Here is a 24911-nt window from a genome sequence, read left to right as displayed (position 1 = left end):
GTGTAAAGTGTTAATATGTAGTAAAAACCTAAGAAAATCTCCCGTTTCCGTCATTTACTATCGAATCGACATAACGCCAGATCGTCACAGTGGTCGCTTTTCTCTCTGAAACGGTTACATTTATCGTCTGCAAGCCCTTGTCGCGTGATGCGGTATGCAGAGTCACTACAAGCGGCATAGTAGAACACTGAAGAAGCATCTAAGTATATGCAATCGCCCAGTAAGAAGAGCTACATTTCAAGTTTTAGTTATCGATTAATGAATTATTGGGCGGTTTGGTGCCTTGGACCAGACCGAGGACCTTAAGATTTTGCATGAACCGAGGACTGGCAGCCAGGTAACACGAGAAATTGTGTAAAGTGTTAATATGTAGTAAAAACCTAAGAAAATCTCCCGTTTCCGTCATTTACTATCGAATCGACATAACGCCAGATCGTCACATTGGTCGCTTTTCTCTCTGAAACGGTTACATTTACCGTCTGCAAGCCGTTGTCGCGTGATGCGGTATGCAGACACAGTACAAGCAGCACACTAGAACACAGAATAAGATTCTACGTTGATGCAATCGGCCAGTAAGAAGAGCTACATTTCAAGTTTTAGTTATCGATTAATGAATTATTGGGCGGTTTGGTGCCTTGGACCAGACCGAGGACCTTAAGATTTTGCATGAACCGAGGACTGGCAGCCAGGTAACACGAGAAATTGTGTAAAGTGTTAATATGTAGTAAAAACCTAAGAAAATCTCCCGTTTCCGTCATTTACTATCGAATCGACATAACGCCAGATCGTCACAGTGGTCGCTTTTCTCTCTGAAACGGTTACATTTATCGTCTGCAAGCCGTTGTCGCGTGATGCGGTATGCAGACACAGTACAAGCAGCACACTAGAGAACAGAATAAGAATCTACGTTGATGCAATCGGCCAGTAAGAAGAGCTACATTTCAAGTTTTAGTTATCGACTAATGAGTTATTGGGCGGTTTGGTGCCTTGGACCAGACCGAGGACCTTAAGATTTTGCATGAACCGAGGATTGGCAGCCAGGTAACACCAGAAATTGTGTAAAGTGTTAATATGTAGTAAAAACCTAAGAAAATCTCCCGTTTCCGTCATTTACTATCGAATCGACTTAACGCCAGATCGTCACATTGGTCGCTTTTCTCTCTGAAACGGTTACATTTATCGTCTGCAAGCCCTTGTCTCGTGATGCGGTATGCAGACACAGTACAAGCAGCACACTAGAACACAGAATAAGATTCTACGTTGATGCAATCGGCCAGTAAGAAGAGCTACACTTCAAGTTTTAGTTATCGATTAATGAATTATTTGGCGGTTTGGTGCCTTGGACCAGACCGAGGACCTTAAGATTTTGCATGAACCGAGGACTGGCAGCCAGGTAACACGAGAAATTGTGTAAAGTGTTAATATGTAGTAAAAACCTAAGAAAATCTCCCGTTTCCGTCATTTACTATCGAATCGACATAACGCCAGATCGTCACAGTGGTCGCTTTTCTCTCTGAAACTGTTACATTTATCGTCTGCAAGCCGTTGTCGCGTGATGCGGTATGCAGACACAGTACAAGCAGCACACTAGAGAACAGAATAAGAATCTACGTTGATGCAATCGGCCAGTAAGAAGAGCTACATTTCAAGTTTTAGTTATCGATTAATGAATTATTGGGCGGTTTGGTGCCTTGGACCAGACCGAGGACCTTAAGATTTTGCATGAACCGAGGATTGGCAGCCAGGTAACACCAGAAATTGTGTAAAGTGTTAATATGTAGTAAAAACCTAAGAAAATCTCCCGTTTCCGTCATTTACTATCGAATCGACATAACGCGAGATCGTCACATTGGTCGCTTTTCTCTCTGAAACGGTTACATTTATCGTCTGCAAGCCCTTGTCGCGTGATGCGGTATGCAGACACAGTACAAGCAGCACACTAGAACACAGAATAAGAATCTACGTTGATGCAATCGGCCAGTAAGAAGAGCTACACTTCAAGTTTTAGTTATCGATTAATGAATTATTGGGCGGTTTGGTGCCTTGGACCAGACCGAGGACCTTAAGATTTTGCATGAACCGAGGACTGGCAGCCAGGTAACACGAGAAATTGTGTAAAGTGTTAATATGTAGTAAAAACCTAAGAAAATCTCCCGTTTCCGTCATTTACTATCGAATCGACATAACGCCAGATCGTCACAGTGGTCGCTTTTCTCTCTGAAACGGTTACATTTATCGTCTGCAAGCCGTTGTCGCGTGATGCGGTATGCAGACACAGTACAAGCAGCACACTAGAACACAGAATAAGAATCTACGTTGATGCAATCGGCCAGTAAGAAGAGCTACATTTCAAGGTTTAGTTATCGATTAATGAATTATTGGGCGGTTTGGTGCCTTGGACCAGACCGAGGACCTTAAGATTTTGCATGAACCGAGGACTGGCAGCCAGGTAACACGAGAAATTGTGTAAAGTGTTAATATGTAGTAAAAACCCAAGAAAATCTCCCGTTTCCGTCATTTACTATCGAATCGACTTAACACCAGATCGTCACAGTGGTCGCTTTTCTCTCTGAAACGGTTACATTTATCGTCTGCAAGCCCTTGTCGCGTGATGCGGTATGCAGACACAGTACAAGAAGCACACTAGAACTCAGAATAAGAATCTACGTTGATGCAATCGGCCAGTAAGAAGAGCTACATTTCAAGTTTTAGTTATCGATTAATGAATTATTTGGCGGTTTGGTGACTTGTACCAGACCGAGGACCTTAAGATTTTGCATGAACCGAGGACTGGCAGCCAGGTAACACGAGAAATTGTGTAAAGTGTTAATATGTAGTAAAAACCTAAGAAAATCTCCCGTTTCCTTCATTTACTATGGAATCGACATAACGCCAGATCGTCACAGTGGTCGCTTTTCTCTCTGAAACGGTTACATTTATCGTCTGCAAGCCCTTGTCGCGTGATGCGGTATGCAGAGTCACTACAAGCGGCATAGTAGAACACTGAAGAAGCATCTAAGTATATGCAATCGCCCAGTAAGAAGAGCTACATTTCAAGTTTTAGTTATCGATTAATGAATTATTGGGCGGTTTGGTGCCTTGGACCAGACCGAGGACCTTAAGATTTTGCATGAACCGAGGACTGGCAGCCAGGTAACACGAGAAATTGTGTAAAGTGTTAATATGTAGTAAAAACCTAAGAAAATCTCCCGTTTCCGTCATTTACTATCGAATCGACATAACGCCAGATCGTCACATTGGTCGCTTTTCTCTCTGAAACGGTTACATTTACCGTCTGCAAGCCGTTGTCGCGTGATGCGGTATGCAGACACAGTACAAGCAGCACACTAGAACACAGAATAAGATTCTACGTTGATGCAATCGGCCAGTAAGAAGAGCTACATTTCAAGTTTTAGTTATCGATTAATGAATTATTGGGCGGTTTGGTGCCTTGGACCAGACCGAGGACCTTAAGATTTTGCATGAACCGAGGACTGGCAGCCAGGTAACACGAGAAATTGTGTAAAGTGTTAATATGTAGTAAAAACCTAAGAAAATCTCCCGTTTCCGTCATTTACTATCGAATCGACATAACGCCAGATCGTCACAGTGGTCGCTTTTCTCTCTGAAACGGTTACATTTATCGTCTGCAAGCCGTTGTCGCGTGATGCGGTATGCAGACACAGTACAAGCAGCACACTAGAGAACAGAATAAGAATCTACGTTGATGCAATCGGCCAGTAAGAAGAGCTACATTTCAAGTTTTAGTTATCGATTAATGAATTATTGGGCGGTTTGGTGCCTTGGACCAGACCAAGGACCTTAAGATTTTGCATGAACCGAGGATTGGCAGCCAGGTAACACCAGAAATTGTGTAAAGTGTTAATATGTAGTAAAAACCTAAGAAAATCTCCCGTTTCCGTCATTTACTATCGAATCGACATAACGCGAGATCGTCACATTGGTCGCTTTTCTCTCTGAAACGGTTACATTTATCGTCTGCAAGCCCTTGTCTCGTGATGCGGTATGCAGACACAGTACAAGCAGCACACTAGAACACAGAATAAGATTCTACGTTGATGCAATCGGCCAGTAAGAAGAGCTACACTTCAAGTTTTAGTTATCGATTAATGAATTATTTGGCGGTTTGGTGCCTTGGACCAGACCGAGGACCTTAAGATTTTGCATGAACCGAGGACTGGCAGCCAGGTAACACGAGAAATTGTGTAAAGTGTTAATATGTAGTAAAAACCTAAGAAAATCTCCCGTTTCCGTCATTTACTATCGAATCGACATAACGCCAGATCGTCACAGTGGTCGCTTTTCTCTCTGAAACGGTTACATTTATCGTCTGCAAGCCCTTGTCGCGTGATGCGGTATGCAGAGTCACTACAAGCGGCATAGTAGAACACTGAAGAAGCATCTAAGTATATGCAATCGCCCAGTAAGAAGAGCTACATTTCAAGTTTTAGTTATCGATTAATGAATTATTGGGCGGTTTGGTGCCTTGGACCAGACCGAGGACCTTAAGATTTTGCATGAACCGAGGACTGGCAGCCAGGTAACATGAGAAATTGTGTAAAGTGTTAATATGTAGTAAAAACCTAAGCAAATCTCCCGTTTCCGTCATTTACTATCGAATCGACATAACGCCAGATCGTCACAGTGGTCGCTTTTCTCTCTGAAACGGTTACATTTATCGTCTGCAAGCCGTTGTCGCGTGATGCGGTATGCAGACACAGTACAAGCAGCACACTAGAGAACAGAATAAGAATCTACGTTGATGCAATCGGCCAGTAAGAAGAGCTACACTTCAAGTTTTAGTTATCGATTAATGAATTATTGGGCGGTTTGGTGCCTTGGACCAGACCGAGGACCTTAAGATTTTGCATGAACCGAGGACTGGCAGCCAGGTAGCACGAGAAATTGTGTAAAGTGTTAATATGTAGTAAAAACCTAAGAAAATCTCCCGTTTCCGTCATTTACTATCGAATCGACATAACGCCAGATCGTCACAGTGGTCGCTTTTCTCTCTGAAACGGTTACATTTATCTTCTGCAAGCCGTTGTCGCGTGATGCGGTATGCAGACACAGTACAAGCAGCACACTAGAACACAGAATAAGAATCTACGTTGATGCAATCGGCCAGTAAGAAGAGCTACATTTCAAGTTTTAGTTATCGATTAATGAATTATTGGGCGGTTTGGTGCCTTGGACCTGACCGAGGACCTTAAGATTTTGCATGAACCGAGGACTGGCAGCCAGGTAACACGAGAAATTGTGTAAAGTGTTAATATGTAGTAAAAACCCAAGAAAATCTCCCGTTTCCGTCATTTACTATCGAATCGACTTAACACCAGATCGTCACAGTGGTCGCTTTTCTCTCTGAAACGGTTACATTTATCGTCTGCAAGCCCTTGTCGCGTGATGCGGTATGCAGACACAGTACAAGAAGCACACTAGAACACAGAATAAGAATCTACGTTGATGCAATCGGCCAGTAAGAAGAGCTACATTTCAAGTTTTAGTTATCGATTAATGAATTATTGGGCGGTTTGGTGACTTGTACCAGACCGAGGACCTTAAGTTTTGCATGAACCGAGGACTGGCAGCCAGGTAACACGAGAAATTGTGTAAAGTGTTAATATGTAGTAAAAACCCAAGAAAATCTCCCGTTTCCGTCATTTACTATCGAATCGACATAACGTCAGATCGTCACTGTGGTCGCTTTTCTCTCTGAAACGATTACATTTATCGTCTGCAAGCCCTTGTCGCGTGATGCGGTATGCAGAGTCACTACAAGCGGCATAGTAGAACACCGAAGAAGCATCTAAGTATATGCAATCGCCCAGTAAGAAGAGCTACATTTCAAGTTTTAGTTATCGATTAATTAATTATTGGGCGGTTTGGTGCCTTGGACCAGACCGAGGACCTTAAGATTTTGCATGAACCGAGGACTGGCAGCCAGGTAACACGAGAAATTGTGTAAAGTGTTAATATGTAGTAAAAACCTAAGAAAATCTCCCGTTTCCGTCATTTACTATCGAATCGACATAACGCCAGATCGTCACATTGGTCGCTTTTCTCTCTGAAACGGTTACATTTATCGTCTGCAAGCCCTTGTCGCGTGATGCGGTATGCAGACACAGTACAAGCAGCACACTAGAACACAGAATAAGAATCTACGTTGATGCAATCGGCCAGTAAGTAGAGCTACACTTCAAGTTTTAGTTATCGATTAATGAATTATTTGGCGGTTTGGTGCCTTGGACCAGACCGAGGACCTTAAGATTTTGCATGAACCGAGGACTGGCAGCCAGGTAACACGAGAAATTGTGTAAAGTGTTAATATGTAGTAAAAACCTAAGAAAATCTCCCGTTTCCGTCATTTACTATCGAATCGACATAACGCCAGATCGTCACAGTGGTCGCTTTTCTCTCTGAAACGGTTACATTTATCGTCTGCAAGCCATTGTCGCGTGATGCGGTATGCAGACACAGTACAAGCAGCACACTAGAACACAGAATAAGAATCTACGTTGATGCAATCGGCCAGTAAGAAGAGCTACATTTCAAGTTTTAGTTATCGATTAATGAATTATTGGGCGGTTTGGTGCCTTGGACCAAACCGAGGACCTTAAGATTTTGCATGAACCGAGGACTGGCAGCCAGGTAACACGAGAAATTGTGTAAAGTGTTAATATGTAGTAAAAACCCAAGAAAATCTCCCGTTTCCGTCATTTACTATCGAATCGACATAACGCCAGATCGTCACAGTGGTCGCTTTTCTCTCTGAAACGGTTACATTTATCGTCTGCAAGCCCTTGTCGCGTGATGCGGTATGCAGACACAGTACAAGCAGCACACTAGAACACAGAATAAGAATCTACGTTGATGCAATCGGCCAGTAAGAAGAGCTACATTTCAAGTTTTAGTTATCGATTAATGAATTATTGGGCGGTTTGGTGCCTTGGACCAGACCGAGGACCTTAAGATTTTGCATGAACCGAGGACTGGCAGCCAGGTAACACGAGAAATTGTGTAAAGTGTTAATATGTAGTAAAAACACAAGAAAATCTCCCATTTCCGTCATTTACTAATGAATCGACATAACGCCAGATCGTCACAGTGGTCGCTTTTCTCTCTGAAACGGTTACATTTATCGTCTGCAAGCCCTTGTCGCGTGATGCGCTATGCAGAGTCACTACAAGCGGCATAGTAGAACACTGAGGAAGCATCTAAGTTTATGCACCCGCCCAGTAAGAAGAGCTACATTTCAAGTTTTAGTTATCGATTAATGAATTATTGGGCGGTTTGGTGCCTTGGACCAGACCGAGAACCTTAAGATTTTGTATGAACCGAGGACTGGCAGCCAGGTAACACGAGAAATTGTGTAAAGTGTTAATATGTAGTAAAAACCTAAGAAAATCTCCCGTTTCCGTCATTTACTATCGAATCGACATAACGCCAGATCGTCACAGTGGTCGCTTTTCTCTCTGAAACGGTTACATTTATCGTCTGCAAGCCATTGTCGCGTGATGCGGTATGCAGACACAGTACAAGCAGCACACTAGAACACAGAATAAGAATCTACGTTGATGCAATCGGCCAGTAAGAAGAGCTACATTTCAAGTTTTAGTTATCGATTAATGAATTATTGGGCGGTTTGGTGCCTTGGACCAAACCGAGGACCTTAAGATTTTGCATGAACCGAGGACTGGCAGCCAGGTAACACGAGAAATTGTGTAAAGTGTTAATATGTAGTAAAAACCTAAGAAAATCTCCCGTTTCCGTCATTTACTATCGAATCGACATAACGCCAGATCGTCACAGTGGTCGCTTTTCTCTCTGAAACGGTTACATTTATCGTCTGCAAGCCCTTGTCGCGTGATGCGGTATGCAGACACAGTACAAGCAGCACACTAGAACACAGAATAAGAATCTACGTTGATGCAATCGGCCAGTAAGAAGAGCTACATTTCAAGTTTTAGTTATCGATTAATGAATTATTGGGCGGTTTGGTGCCTTGGACCAGACCGAGGACCTTAAGATTTTGCATGAACCGAGGACTGGCAGCCAGGTAACACGAGAAATTGTGTAAAGTGTTAATATGTAGTAAAAACACAAGAAAATCTCCCATTTCCGTCATTTACTAATGAATCGACATAACGCCAGATCGTCACAGTGGTCGCTTTTCTCTCTGAAACGGTTACATTTATCGTCTGCAAGCCCTTGTCGCGTGATGCGCTATGCAGAGTCACTACAAGCGGCATAGTAGAACACTGAGGAAGCATCTAAGTTTATGCACCCGCCCAGTAAGAAGAGCTACATTTCAAGTTTTAGTTATCGATTAATGAATTATTGGGCGGTTTGGTGCCTTGGACCAGACCGAGAACCTTAAGATTTTGTATGAACCGAGGACTGGCAGCCAGGTAACACGAGAAATTGTGTAAAGTGTTAATATGTAGTAAAAACCTAAGAAAATCTCCCGTTTCCGTCATTTACTATCGAATCGACATAACGCCAGATCGTCACATTGGTCGCTTTTCTCTCTGAAACGGTTACATTTATCGTCTGCAAGATCTTGTCGCGTGATGCGGTATGCAGACACAGTACAAGCAGCACACTAGAACACAGAATAAGAATCTACGTTGATGCAATCGGCCAGTAAGAAGAGCTACATTTCAAGTTTTAGTTATCGATTAATGAATTATTGGGCGGTTTGGTGCCTTGGACCAGACCGAGGACCTTAAGATTTTGCATGAACTGAGGACTGGCAGCCAGGTTACACGAGAAATTGTGTAAAGTGTTTATATGTAGTAAAAACCCAAGAAAATCTCCCGTTTCCGTCATTTACTATCGAATCGACATAACGCCAGATCGTCACAGTGGTCGCTTTTCTCTCTGAAACGGTTACATTTATCGTCTGCAAGCCGTTGTCGCGTGATGCGGTATGCAGAGTCACTACAAGCGGCATAGTAGAACACTGAAGAAGCATCTAAGTTTATGCAATCGCCCAGTAAGAAGAGCTACATTTCAAGCTTTAGTTATCGATTAATGAATTATTGGGCGGTTTGGTGCCTTGGACCAGACCGAGGACCTTAAGATTTTGCATGAACCGAGGACTGGCAGCCAGGTAACACGAGAAATTGTGTAAAGTGTTAATATGTAGTAAAAACCTAAGAAAATCTCCCGTTTCTGTCATTTACTATCGAATCGACATAACGCCAGATCGTCACATTGGTCGCTTTTCTCTCTGAAACGGTTACATTTACCGTCTGCAAGCCGTTGTCGCGTGATGCGGTATGCAGACACAGTACAAGCAGCACACTAGAACACAGAATAAGAATCTACGTTGATGCAATCGGCCAGTAGGAAGAGCTAAACTTCAAGTTTTAGTTATCGATTAATGAATTATTGGGCGGTTTGGTGCCTTGGACCAGACCGAGGACCTTAAGATTTTGCATGAACCGAGGACTGGCAGCCAGGTAACACGAGAAATTGTGTAAAGTGTTAATATGTAGTAAAAACCTAAGAAAATCTCCCGTTTCCGTCATTTACTATCGAATCGACATAACGCCAGATCGTCACAGTGGTCGCTTTTCTCTCTGAAACGGTTACATTTATCGTCCGCAAGCCGTTGTCGCGTGATGCGGTATGCAGACACAGTACAAGCAGCACACTAGAACACAGAATAAGAATCTACGTTGATGCAATCGGCCAGTAAGAAGAGATACATTTCAAGTTTTAGTTATCGATTAATGAATTATTGGGCGGTTTGGTGCCTTGGACCAGACCGAGGACCTTAAGATTTTGCACGAACCGAGGACTAGCAGCCAGGTAACACGAGAAATTGTGTAAATTGTTAATATGTAGTAAAAATCCAAGAAAATCTCCCGTTTCCGTTATTTACTAATGAATCGACATAACGCCAGATCGTCACAGTGGTCGCTTTTCTCTCTGAAACGGTTACATTTATCTTCTGCAAGCCGTTGTCGCGTGATGCGGTATGCAGAGTCACTACAAGCGGCATAGTAGAACACTGAAGAAGCATCTAAGTTTATGCAATCGCCCAGTAAGAAGAGCTACATTTCAAGTTTTAGTTATCGATTAATGAATTATTGGGCGGTTTGGTGCCTTGGACCAGACCGAGGACCTTAAGATTTTGCATGAACCGAGGACTGGCAGCCAGGTAACACGAGAAATTGTCTAAAGTGTTAATATGTAGTAAAAACCTAAGAAAATCTCCCGTTTCCGTCATTTACTATCGAATCGACATAACGCCAGATCGTCACATTGGTCGCTTTTCTCTCTGAAACGGTTACATTTATCGTCTGCAAGCCCTTGTCGCGTGATGAGGTATGCAGACACAGTACAAGCAGCACACTAGAACACAGAATAAGAATCTACGTTGATGCAATCGGCCAGTAAGAAGAGCTACATTTCAAGTTTTAGTTATCGATTAATGAATTATTGGGCGGTTTGGTGCCTTGGACCAGACCGAGGACCTTAAGATTTTGCATGAACCGAGGACTGGCAGCCAGGTAACACGAGAAATTGTGTAAAGTGTTAATATGTAGTAAAAACCTAAGAAAATCTCCCGTTTCCGTCATTTACTATCGAATCGACATAACGCCAGATCGTCACAGTGGTCGCTTTTCTCTCTGAAACGGTTACATTTATCGTCTGCAAGCCCTTGTCGCGTGATGCGGTATGCAGAGTCACTACAAGCGGCATAGTAGAACACTGAAGAAGCATCTAAGTTTATGCAATCGCCCAGTAAGAAGAGCTACATTTCAAGTTTTAGTTATCGATTAATGAATTATTGGGCGGTTTGGTGCCTTGGACCAGACCGAGGACCTTAAGATTTTGCATGAACCGAGGACAGGCAGCCAGGTAACACCAGAAATTGTGTAAAGCGTTAATATGTAGTAAAATCCTAAGAAATTCTCCCGTTTCCGTCATTTACTATCGAATCGACATAACGCCAGATCGTCACATTGGTCGCTTTTCTCTCTGAAACGGTTACATTTATCGTCTGCAAGCCCTTGTCGCGTGATGCGGTATGCAGACACAGTACAAGCAGCACACTAGAACACAGAATAAGAATCTACGTTGATGCAATCGGCCAGTAAGAAGAGCTACATTTCAAGTTTTAGTTATCGATTAATGAATTATTGGGCGGTTTGGTGCCTTGGACCAGACCGAGGACCTTAAGATTTTGCATGAACCGAGGACTGGCAGCCAGGTAACACGAGAAATTGTGTAAAGTGTTAATATGTAGTAAAAACCCAAGAAAATCTCCCGTTTCCGTCATTTACTATCGAATCGACATAACGCCAGATCGTCACAGTGGTCGCTTTTCTCTCTGAAACGGTTACATTTATCGTCTGCAAGCCCTTGTCGCGTGATGCGGTATGCAGACACTGTACAAGCAGCACACTAGAACACAGAATAAGAATCTACGTTGATGCAATCGGCCAGGAAGAAGAGCTACATTTCAAGTTTTAGTTGCGATTAATGAATTATTCGGCGGTTTGGTGCCTTGGACCAGACCGAGGACCTTAAGATTTTGCATTAACCGAGGACTGGCAGCCAGGTAACACGAGAAATTGTGTAAAGTGTTAATATGTAGTAAAAACCCAAGAAAATCTCCCGTTTCCGTCATTTACTATCGAATCGACATAACGCCAGATCGTCACAGTGGTCGCTTTTCTCTCTGAAACGGTTACATTTATCGTCTGCAAGCCCTTGTCGCGTGATGTGGTATGCAGACACAGTACAAGCAGCACACTAGAACACAGAATAAGAATCTACGTTGATGCAATCGGCCAGTAAGAAGAGCTACATTTCAAGAGTTAGTTATCGATTAATGAATTATTGGGCGGTTTGGTGCCTTGGACCAGACCGAGGACCTTAAGATTTTGCATGAACCGAGGACTGGCAGCCAGGTAACACGAGAAATTGTGTAAAGTGTTAATATGTAGTAAAAACCTAAGAAAATCTCCCGTTTCCGTCATTTACTATCGAATCGACATAACGCCAGATCGTCACAGTGGTCGCTTTTCTCTCTGAAACGGTTACATTTATCGTCTGCAAGCCGTTGTCGCGTGATGCGGTATGCAGACACAGTACAAGCAGCACACTAGAGAACAGAATAAGAATCTACGTTGATGCAATCGGCCACTAAGAAGAGCTACATTTCAAGTTTTAGTTATCGATTAATGAATTATTGGGCGGTTTGGTGCCTTGGACCAGACCGAGGACCTTAAGATTTTGCATGAACCGAGGACTGGCAGCCAGGTAACACCAGAAATTGTGTAAAGTGTTAATATGTAGTAAAAACCTAAGAAAATCTCCCGTTTCCGTCATTTACTATCGAATCGACATAACGCGAGATCGTCACATTGGTCGCTTTTCTCTCTGAAACGGTTACATTTATCGTCTGCAAGCCCTTGTCGCGTGATGCGGTATGCAGACACAGTACAAGCAGCACACTAGAACACAGAATAAGATTCTACGTTGATGCAATCGGCCAGTAAGAAGAGCTACACTTCAAGTTTTAGTTATCGATTAATGAATTATTTGGCTGTTCGGTGCCTTGGACCAGACCGAGGACCTTAAGATTTTGCATGAACCGAGGACTGGCAGCCAGGTAACACGAGAAATTGTGTAAAGTGTTAATATGTAGTAAAAACCTAAGAAAATCTCCCGTTTCCGTCATTTACTATCGAATCGACATAACGCCAGATCGTCACAGTGGTCGCTTTTCTCTCTGAAACGGTTACATTTATCGTCTGCAAGCCGTTGTCGCGTGATGCGGTATGCAGACACAGTACAAGCAGCACACTAGAACACAGAATAAGAATCTACGTTGATGCAATCGGCCAGTAAGAAGAGCTACATTTCAAGGTTTAGTTATCGATTAATGAATTATTGGGCGGTTTGGTGCCTTGGACCAGACCGAGGACCTTAAGATTTTGCATGAACCGAGGACTGGCAGCCAGGTAACACGAGAAATTGTGTAAAGTGTTAATATGTAGTAAAAACCTAAGGAAATCTCCCGTTTCCGTCATTTACTATCGAATCGACATAACGCCAGATCGTCACAGTGGTCGCTTTTCTCTCTGAAACGGTTACATTTATCGTCTGCAAGCCGTTGTCGCGTGATGCGGTATGCAGACACAGTACAAGCAGCACACTAGAGAACAGAATAAGAATCTACGTTGATGCAATCGGCCAGTAAGAAGAGCTACATTTCAAGTTTTAGTTATCGATTAATGAATTATTGGGCGGTTTGGTGCCTTGGATCAGACCGAGGACCTTAAGATTTTGCATGAACCGAGGATTGGCAGCCAGGTAACACCAGAAATTGTGTAAAGTGTTAATATGTAGTAAAAACCTAAGAAAATCTCCCGTTTCCGTCATTTACTATCGAATCGACATAACGCGAGATCGTCACATTGGTCGCTTTTCTCTCTGAAACGGTTACATTTATCGTCTCCAAGCCCTTGTCGCGTGATGCGGTATGCAGACACAGTACAAGCAGCACACTAGAACACAGAATAAGATTCTACGTTGATGCAATCGGCCAGTAAGAAGAGCTACACTTCAAGTTTTAGTTATCGATTAATGAATTATTTGGCGGTTTGGTGCCTTGGACCAGACCGAGGACCTTAAGATTTTGCATGAACCGAGGACTGGCAGCCAGGTAACACGAGAAATTGTGTAAAGTGTTAATATGTAGTAAAAACCTAAGAAAATCTCCCGTTTCCGTCATTTACTATCGAATCGACATAACGCCAGATCGTCACAGTGGTCGCTTTTCTCTCTGAAACGGTTACATTTATCGTCTGCAAGCCGTTGTCGCGTGATGCGGTATGCAGACACAGTACAAGCAGCACACTAGAACACAGAATAAGAATCTACGTTGATGCAATCGGCCAGTAAGAAGAGCTACATTTCAAGTTTTAGTTATCGATTAATGAATTATTGGGCGGTTTGGTGCCTTGTACCAGACCGAGGACCTTAAGATTTTGCATGAACAGAGGACTGGCAGCCAGGTTACACGAGAAATTGTGTAAAGTGTTAATATGTAGTAAAAACCTAAGAAAATCTCCCGTTTCCGTCATTTACTATCGAATCGACATAACGCCAGATGGTCACAGTGGTCGGTTTTCTCTCTGAAACGGTTACATTTATCGTCTGCAAGCCCTTGTCGCGTGATGCGGTATGCAGAGTCACTACAAGCGGCATAGTAGAACACTGAAGAAGCATCTAAGTATATGCAATCGCCCAGTAAGAAGAGCTACATTTCAAGTTTTAGTTATCGATTAATGAATTATTGGGCGGTTTGGTGCCTTGGACCAGACCGAGGACCTTAAGATTTTGCATGAACCGAGGACTGGCAGCCAGGTAACACGAGAAATTGTGTAAAGTGTTAATATGTAGTAAAAACCTAAGAAAATCTCCCGTTTCCGTCATTTACTATCGAATCGACATAACGCCAGATCGTCACAGTGGTCGCTTTTCTCTCTGAAACGGTTACATTTATCGTCTGCAAGCCGTTGTCGCGTGACGCGGTATGCAGACACAGTACAAGCAGCACACTAGAACACAGAATAAGAATCTACGTTGATGCAATCGGCCAGTAAGAAGAGCTACATTTCAAGTTTTAGTTATCGATTAATGAATTATTGGGCGGTTTGGTGCCTTGGACCAGACCGAGGACCTTAAGATTTTGCATGATTCGAGGACTGGCAGCCAGGTAACACGAGAAATTGTGTAAAGTGTTAATATGTAGTAAAAACCCAAGAAAATCTCCCGTTTCCGTCATTTACTATCGAATCGACATAACGCCAGATCGTCACAGTGGTCGCTTTTCTCTCTGAAACGGTTACATTTATCGTCTGCAAGCCCTTGTCGCGTGATGCGGTATGCAGACACAGTACAAGCAGCACACTAGAACACAGAATAAGAATCTACGTTGATGCAATCGGCCAGTAAGAAGAGCTACATTTCAAGTTTTAGTTATTGATTAATGAATTATTGGGCGGTTTGGTGCCTTGGACCAGACCGAGGACCTTAAGATTTTGCATGAACCGAGGACTGTCAGCCAGGTAACACGAGAAATTGTGTAAAGTGTTAATATGTAGTAAAAACCCAAGAAAATCTCCCGTTTCCGTCATTTACTATCGAATCGACATAACGCCAGATCGCCACAGTGGTCGCTTTTCTCTCTGAAACGGTTACATTTATCGTCTGCAAGCCCTTGTCGCGTGATGCGGTATGCAGAGTCACTACAAGCGGCATAGTAGAACACTGAAGAAGCATCTAAGTTTATGCAATCGCCCAGTAAGAAGAGCTACATTTCAAGTTTTAGTTATCGATTAATGAATTATTGGGCGGTTTGGTGCCTTGGACCAGACCGAGGACCTTAAGATTTTGTATGAACCGAGGACTGGCAGCCAGGTAACACGAGAAATTGTGTAAAGTGTTAATATGTAGCAAAAACCTAAGAAAATCTCCCGTTTCCGTCATTTACTATCGAATCGACATAACGCCAGATCGTCACATTGGTCGCTTTTCTCTCTGAAACGGTTACATTTATCGTCTGCAAGCCCTTGTCGCGTGATGCGGTATGCAGACACAGTACAAGCAGCACACTAGAACACAGAATAAGAATCTACGTTGATGCAATCGGCCAGTAAGAAGAGCTACATTTCAAGTTTTAGTTATCGATTAATGAATTATTGGGCGGTTTGGTGCCTTGGACCAGACCGAGGACCTTAAGATTTTGCATGAACTGAGGACTGGCAGCCAGGTTACACGAGAAATTGTGTAAAGTGTTTATATGTAGTAAAAACCCAAGAAAATCTCCCGTTTCCGTCATTTACTATCGAATCGACATAACGCCAGATCGTCACAGTAGGCGCTTTTCTCTCTGAAACGGTTACATTTATCGTCTGCAAGCCGTTGTCGCGTGATGCGGTATGCAGAGTCACTACAAGCGGCATAGTAGAACACTGAAGAAGCATCTAAGTTTATGCAATCGCCCAGTAAGAAGAGCTACATTTCAAGTTTTAGTTATCGATTAATGAATTATTGGGCGGTTTGGTGCCTTGGACCAGACCGAGGACCTTAAGATTTTGCATGAACCGAGGACTGGCAGCCAGGTAACACGAGAAATTGTGTAAAGTGTTAATATGTAGTAAAAACCTAAGAAAATCTCCCGTTTCTGTCATTTACTATCGAATCGACATAACGCCAGATCGTCACATTGGTCGCTTTTCTCTCTGAAACGGTTACATTTACCGTCTGCAAGCCGTTGTCGCGTGATGCGGTATGCAGACACAGTACATGCAGCACACTAGAACACAGAATAAGAATCTACGTTGATGCAATCGGCCAGTAAGAAGAGCTACATTTCAAGTTTTAGTTATCGATTAATGAATTATTGGGCGGTTTGGTGCCTTGGACCAGACCGAGGACCTTAAGAATTTGCATGAACCGAGGACTGGCAGCCAGGTAACACGAGAAATTGTGTAAAGTGTTAATATGTAGTAAAAACCTAAGAAAATCTCCCGTTTCCGTCATTTACTATCGAATCGACATAACGCCAGATCGTCACAGTGGTCGCTTTTCTCTCTGAAACGGTTACATTTATCGTCTGCAAGCCGTTGTCGCGTGATGCGGTATGCAGACACAGTACAAGCAGCACACTAGAACACAGAATAAGAATCTACGTTGATGCAATCGGCCAGTAAGAAGAGCTACATTTCAAGTTTTAGTTATCGATTAATGAATTATTGTGCGGTTTGGTGCCTTGGACCAGACCGAGGACCTTAAGATTTTGCATGAACCGAGGACTGGCAGCTAGGTAACACCAGAAATTGTGTAAAGTGTTAATATGTAGTAAAAACCTAAGAAAATCTCCCGTTTCCGTCATTTACTATCGAATCGACATAACGCCAGATCGTCACATTGGTCGCTTTTCTCTCTGAAACGGTTACATTTATCGTCTGCAAGCCCTTGTCGCGTGATGCGGTATGCAGACACAGTACAAGCAGCACACTAGAACACAGAATAAGAATCTACGTTGATGCAATCGGCCAGGAAGAAGAGCTACATTTCAAGTTTTAGTTATCGATTAATGAATTATTGGACGGTTTGGTGCCTTGGACCAGACCGAGGACCTTATGATTTTGCATGAACCGAGGACTGGCAGCCAGGTAACACGAGAAATTGTGTAAAGTGTTAATATGTAGTAAAAACCCAAGAAAATCTCCCGTTTCCGTCATTTACTATCGAATCGACATAACGCCAGATCGTCACAGTGGTCGCTTTTCTCTCTGAAACGGTTACATTTATCGTCTGCAAGCCCTTGTCGCGTGATGCGGTATGCAGACACAGTACAAGCAGCACACTAGAACACAGAATAAGAATCTACGTTGATGCAATCGGCCAGTAAGAAGAGCTACATTTCAAATTTTAGTTATCGATTAATGAATTATTGGGCGGTTTGGTGCCTTGGACCAGACCGAGGACCTTAAGATTTTGCATGAACCGAGGACTGGCAGCCAGGTAACACGAGAAATTGTGTAAAGTGTTAATATGTAGTAAAAACCTAAGAAAATCTCCCGTTTCCGTCATTTACTATCGAATCGACATAACGCCAGATCGTCACAGTGGTCGCTTTTCTCTCTGAAACGGTTACATTTATCGTCTGCAAGCCGTTGTCGCGTGATGCGGTATGCAGACACAGTACAAGCAGCACACTAGAACACAGAATAAGAATCTACGTTGATGCAATCGGCCAGTAAGAAGAGCTACATTTCAAGTTTTAGTTATCGATTAATGAATTATTGGGCGGTTTGGTGCCTTGGACCAGACCGAGGACCTTAAGATTTTGCATGAACCGAGGACTGCCAGCCAGGTAACACGAGAAATTGTGTAAAGTGTTAATATGTAGTAAAAACCTAAGAAAATCTCCCGTTTCCGTCATTTACTATCGAATCGACATAACGCCAGATCGTCACAGTGGTCGCTTTTCTCTCTGAAACGGTTACATTTATCGTCTGCAAGCCGTTGTCGCGTGATGCGGTATGCAGACACAGTACAAGCAGCACACTAGAACACAGAATAAGAATCTACGTTGATGCAATCGGCCAGTAAGAAGAGCTACATTTCAAGTTTTAGTTATCGATTAATGAATTATTGGGCGGTTTGGTGCCTTGGACCAGACCGAGGACCTTAAGATTTTGCATGAACTGAGGACTGGCAGCCAGGTTACACGAGAAATTGTGTAAAGTGTTTATATGTAGTAAAAACCCAAGAAAATCTCCCGTTTCCGTCATTTACTATCGAATCGACATAACGCCAGATCGTCACAGTAGTCGCTTTTCTCTCTGAAACGGTTACATTTATCGTCTGCAAGCCGTTGTCGCGTGATGCGGTATGCAGAGTCACTACAAGCGGCATAGTAGAACACTGAAGAAGCATCTAAGTTTATGCAATCGCCCAGTAAGAAGAGCTACATTTCAAGTTTTAGTTATCGATTAATGAATTATTGGGCGGTTTGGTGCCTTGGACCAGACCGAGGACCTTAAGATTTTGCATGAACCGAGGACTGGCAGCCAGGTAACACGAGAAATTGTGTAAAGTGTTAATATGTAGTAAAAACCTAAGAAAATCTCCCGTTTCTGTCATTTACTATCGAATCGACATAACGCCAGATCGTCACATTGGTCGCTTTTCTCTCTGAAACGGTTACATTTACCGTCTGCAAGCCGTTGTCGCGTGATGCGGTATGCAGACACAGTACATGCAGCACACTAGAACACAGAATAAGAATCTACGTTGATGCAATCGGCCAGTAAGAAGAGCTACATTTCAAGTTTTAGTTATCGATTAATGAATTATTGGGCGGTTTGGTGCCTTGGACCAGACCGAGGACCTTAAGAATTTGCATGAACCGAGGACTGGCAGCCAGGTAACACGAGAAATTGTGTAAAGTGTTAATATGTAGTAAAAACCTAAGAAAATCTCCCGTTTCCGTCATTTACTATCGAATCGACATAACGCCAGATCGTCACAGTGGTCGCTTTTCTCTCTGAAACGGTTACATTTATCGTCTGCAAGCCGTTGTCGCGTGATGCGGTATGCAGACACAGTACAAGCAGCACACTAGAACACAGAATAAGAATCTACGTTGATGCAATCGGCCAGTAAGAAGAGCTACATTTCAAGTTTTAGTTATCGATTAATGAATTATTGTGCGGTTTGGTGCCTTGGACCAGACCGAGGACCTTAAGATTTTGCATGAACCGAGGACTGGCAGCTAGGTAACACCAGAAATTGTGTAAAGTGTTAATATGCAGTAAAAACCTAAGAAAATCTCCCGTTTCCGTCATTTACTATCGAATCGACATAACGCCAGATCGTCACATTGGTCGCTTTTCTCTCTGAAACGGTTACATTTATCGTCTGCAAGCCCTTGTCGCGTGATGCGGTATGCAGACACAGTACAAGCAGCACACTAGAACACAGAATAAGAATCTACGTTGATGCAATCGGCCAGGAAGAAGAGCTACATTTCAAGTTTTAGTTATCGATTAATGAATTATTGGACGGTTTGGTGCCTTGGACCAGACCGAGGACCTTACGATTTTGCATGAACCGAGGACTGGCAGCCAGGTAACACGAGAAATTGTGTAAAGTGTTAATATGTAGTAAAAACCCAAGAAAATCTCCCGTTTCCGTCATTTACTATCGAATCGACATAACGCCAGATCGTCACAGTGGTCGCTTTTCTCTCTGAAACGGTTACATTTATCGTCTGCAAGCCCTTGTCGCGTGATGCGGTATGCAGACACAGTACAAGCAGCACACTAGAACACAGAATAAGAATCTACGTTGATGCAATCGGCCAGTAAGAAGAGCTACATTTCAAATTTTAGTTATCGATTAATGAATTATTGGGCGGTTTGGTGCCTTGGACCAGACCGAGGACCTTAAGATTTTGCATGAACCGAGGACTGGCAGCCAGGTAACACGAGAAATTGTGTAAAGTGTTAATATGTAGTAAAAACCTAAGAAAATCTCCCGTTTCCGTCATTTACTATCGAATCGACATAACGCCAGATCGTCACAGTGGTCGCTTTTCTCTCTGAAACGGTTACATTTATCGTCTGCAAGCCGTTGTCGCGTGATTGGGTATGCAGACACAGTACAAGCAGCACACTAGAACACAGAATAAGAATCTACGTTGATGCAATCGGCCAGTAAGAAGAGCTACATTTCAAGTTTTAGTTATCGATTAATGAATTATTGGGCGGTTTGGTGCCTTGGACCAGACCGAGGACCTTAAGATTTTGCATGAACCGAGGACTGGCAGCCAGGTAACACGAGAAATTGTGTAAAGTGTTAATATGTAGTAAAAACCTAAGAAAATCTCCCGTTTCCGTCATTTACTATCGAATCGACATAACGCCAGATCGTCACAGTGGTCGCTTTTCTCTCTGAAACGGTTACATTTATCGTCTGCAAGCCGTTGTCGCGTGATGCGGTATGCAGACACAGTACAAGCAGCACACTAGAACACAGAATAAGAATCTACGTTGATGCAATCGGCCAGTAAGAAGAGCTACATTTCAAGTTTTAGTTATCGATTAATAAATTATTGGGCGGTTTGGTGGGTTGGACCAGACCGAGGACCTTAAGATTTTGCATGAACCGAGGACTGGCAGCCAGGTAACAGGAGAAATTGTGTAAAGTGTTAATATGTAGTAAAAACCTAAGAAAATCTCCCGTTTCCGTCATTTACTATCGAATCGACATAACGCCAGTTCGTCACATTGGTCGCTTTTCTCTCTGAAACGGTTACATTTATCGTCTGCAAGCCCTTGTCGCGTGATGCGGTATGCAAACACTGTACAAGCAGCACACTAGAACACAGAATAAGAATCTACGTTGATGCAATCGGCCAGGAAGAAGAGCTACATTTCAAGATTTAGTTGTCGATTAATGAATTATTCGGCGGTTTGGTGCCTTGGACCAGACCGAGGACCTTACGATTTTGCATTAACCGAGGACTGGCAGCCAGGTAACACGAGAAATTGTGTAAAGTGTTAATATGTAGTAAAAACCCATGAAAATCTCCCGTTTCCGTCATTTACTATCGAATCGACATAACGCCAGATCGTCACAGTGGTCGCTTTTCTCTCTGAAACGGTTACATTTATCGTCTGCAAGCCCTTGTCGCGTGATGCGGTATGCAGACACAGTACAATCAGCACACTAGAACACAGAATAAGAATCTACGTTGATGCAATCGGCCAGTAAGAAGAGCTACATTTCAAGTTTTAGTTATCGATTAATGAATTATTGGGCGGTTTGGTGCCTTGGACCAGACCGAGGACCTTAAGATTTTGCATGAACCGAGGACTGGCAGCCAGGTAACACGAGAAATTGTGTAAAGTGTTAATATGTAGTAAAAACCTAAGAAAATCTCCCGTTTCCGTCATTTACTATCGAATCGACATAACGCCAGATCGTCACAGTGGTCGCTTTTCTCTCTGAAACGGTTACAATTATCGTCTGCAAGCCCTTGTCGCGTGATGAGGTATGCAGACACAGTACAAGCAGCACACTAGAACACAGAATAAGAATCTACGTTGATGCAATCGGCCAGTAAGAAGAGCTACATTTCAAGTGTTAGTTATCGATTAATGAATTATTGGGCGGTTTGGTGCCTTGGACCAGACCGAGGACCTTAAGATTTTGCATGAACCGAGGACTGGCAGCCAGGTAACACGAGAAATTGTGTAAAGTGTTAATATGTAGTAAAAACCTAAGAAAATCTCCCGTTTCTGTCATTTACTATCGAATCGACATAACGCCAGATCGTCACAGTGGTCGCTTTTCTCTCTGAAACGGTTACATTTATCGTCTGCAAGCCGTTGTCGCGTGATGCGGTATGCAGACACAGTACAAGCAGCACACTAGAACACAGAATAAGAATCTACGTTGATGCAATCGGCCAGTAAGAAGAGCTACATTTCAAGTTTTAGTTATCGATTAATGAATTATTGGGCGGTTTGGTACCTTGGACCAGACCGAGGACCTTAAGATTTTGCATGAACCGAGGACTGGCAGCCAGGTAACACGAGAAATTGTGTAAAGTGTTAATATGTAGTAAAAACCTAAGAAAATCTCCCGTTTCCGTCATTTACTATCGAATCGACGTAACGCCAGATCGTCACATTGGTCGCTTTTCTGTCTGAAACGGTTACATTTATCGTCTGCAAGCCCTTGTCGCGTGATGCGGTATGCAGACACAGTACAAGCAGCACACTAGAACACAGAATAAGAATCTACGTTGATGCAATCGGCCAGTAAGAAGAGCTACATTTCAAGTTTTAGTTATCGATTAATGAATTATTGGGCGGTTTGGTGCCTTGGACCAGACCGAGGACCTTAAGATTTTGCATGAACCGAGGACTGGCAGCCAGGTAACACAAGAAATTGTGTAAAGTGTTAATATGTAGTAAAAACCCAAGAAAATCTCCCGTTTCCGTCATTTACTATCGAATCGACATAACGCCAGATCGTCACAGTGGTCGCTTTTCTCTCTGAAACGGTTACATTTATCGTCTGCAAGCCCTTGTCGCGTGATGCGGTATGCAGACACAGTACAAGCAGCACACTAGAACACAGAATAAGAATCTACGTTGATGCAATCGGCCAGTAAGAAGAGCTACATTTCAAGTTTTAGTCATCGATTAATGAATTATTGGGCGGTTTGGTGCCTTGGACAGACCGAGGACCTTATGATTTTGCATGAACCGAGGACTTTCAGCCAGGTAACACGAGAAATTGTGTAAAGTGTTAATATGTAGTAAAAACCTAAGAAAATCTCCCGTTTCCGTCATTTACTATCGAATCGACATAACGCCAGATCGTCACAGTGGTCGCTTTTCTCTCTGAAACGGTTACATTTATCGTCTGCAAGCCCTTGTCGCGTGATGCGGTATGCAGACACAGTACAAGCAGCACACTAGAACACAGAATAAGAATCTACGTTGATGCAATCGGCCAGTAAGAAGAGCTACATTTCAAGTTTTAGTTATCGATTAATGAATTATTGGGCGGTTTGGTGCCTTGGACCAGACCGAGGACCTTAAGATTTTGCATGAACCGAGGACTGGCAGCCAGGTAACACGAGAAATTGTGTAAAGTGTTAATATGTAGTAAAAACCCAAGAAAATCTCCCGTTTCCGTCATTTACTATCGAATCGACATAACGCCAGATCGTCACAGTGGTCGCTTTTCTCTCTGAAACGGTTACATTTATCGTCTGCAAGCCCTTGTCACGTGATGCGGTATGCAGACACAGTACAATCAGCACACTAGAACACAGAATAAGAATCTACGTTGATGCAATCGGCCAGTAAGAAGAGCTACAATTCAAGTTTTAGTTATCGATTAATGAATTATTGGGCGGTTTGGTGCCTTGGACCAGACCGAGGACCTTAAGATTTTGCATGAACCGAGGACTGGCAGCCAGGTAACACGAGAAATTGTGTAAAGTGTTAATATGTAGTAAAAACCTAAGAAAATCTCCCGTTTCCGTCATTTACTATCGAATCGACATAACGCCAGATCGTCACAGTGGTCGCTTTTCTCTCTGAAACGGTTACATTTATCGTCTGCAAGCCCTTGTCGCGTGATGCGGTATGCAGACACAGTACAAGCAGCACACTAGAACACAGAATAAGAATCTACGTTGATGCAATCGGCCAGTAAGAAGAGCTGCATTTCAACTTTTAGTTATCGATTAATGAATTATTGGGCGGTTTGGTGCCTTGGACCTGACCGAGGACCTTAAGATTTTGCATGAGCCGAGGACTGGCAGCCAGGTACCACGAGAAATTGTGTAAAGTGTTAATATGTAGTAAAAACCTAAGAAAATCTCCCGTTTCCGTCATTTACTATCGAATCGACATAACGCCAGATCGTCACAATCTTCGCTTTTCTCTCTTAAACGGTTACATTTATCGTCTGCAAGCCCTTGTCGCGTGATGCGGTATGCAGACACAGTACAAGCAGCACACTAGAACACAGAATAAGAATCTACGTTGATGCAATCGGCCAGGAAGAAGAGCTACATTTCAAGTTTTAGTTATCGATTAATGAATTATTGGGCGGTTTGGTGCCTTGGACCAGACCGAGGACCTTAAGATTTTGCATGAACCGAGGACTGGCAGCCAGGTAACACGAGAAATTGTGTAAAGTGTTAATATGTTGTAAAAACGCAAGAAAATCTCCCGTTTCCGTCATTTACTATCGAATCGACATAACGCCAGATCGTCACAGTGGTCGCTTTTCTCTCTGAAATGGTTACATTTATCGTCTGCAAGCCCTTGTCACGTGATGCGGTATGCAGACACAGTACAATCAGCACACTAGAACACAGAATAAGAATCTACGTTGATGCAATCGGCCAGTAAGAAGAGCTACATTTCAAGTTTTAGTTATCGATTAATGAATTATTGGGCGGTTTGGTGCCTTGTACCAGACCGAGGACCTTAAGATTTTGCATGAACCGAGGACTGGCAGCCAGGTAACACGAGAAATTGTGTAAAGTTTTAATATGTAGTAAAAACCTAAGAAAATCTGCCGTTTCCGTCATTTACTATCGAATCGACATAACGCCAGATCATCACAGTGGCCGCTTTTCTCTCTGAAACGGTTACATTTATCGTCTGCAAGCCGTTGTCGCGTGATGCGGTATGCAGGCACAGTACAAGCAGCACACTAGAACACAGAATAAGAATCTACGTAGATGCAATCGGCCAGTAAGAAGAGCTACATTTCAAGTTTTAGTTATCGATTAATGAATTATTGGGCGG

The sequence above is a fragment of the Schistocerca cancellata genome, chromosome 12 (genome assembly GCF_023864275.1).
Source record: "Schistocerca cancellata isolate TAMUIC-IGC-003103 chromosome 12, iqSchCanc2.1, whole genome shotgun sequence".
Taxonomy (NCBI): domain Eukaryota; kingdom Metazoa; phylum Arthropoda; class Insecta; order Orthoptera; family Acrididae; genus Schistocerca; species Schistocerca cancellata.
The sequence above is the reverse complement of the archived record's forward strand: the minus strand, read 5'-3'. Positions refer to the sequence as shown.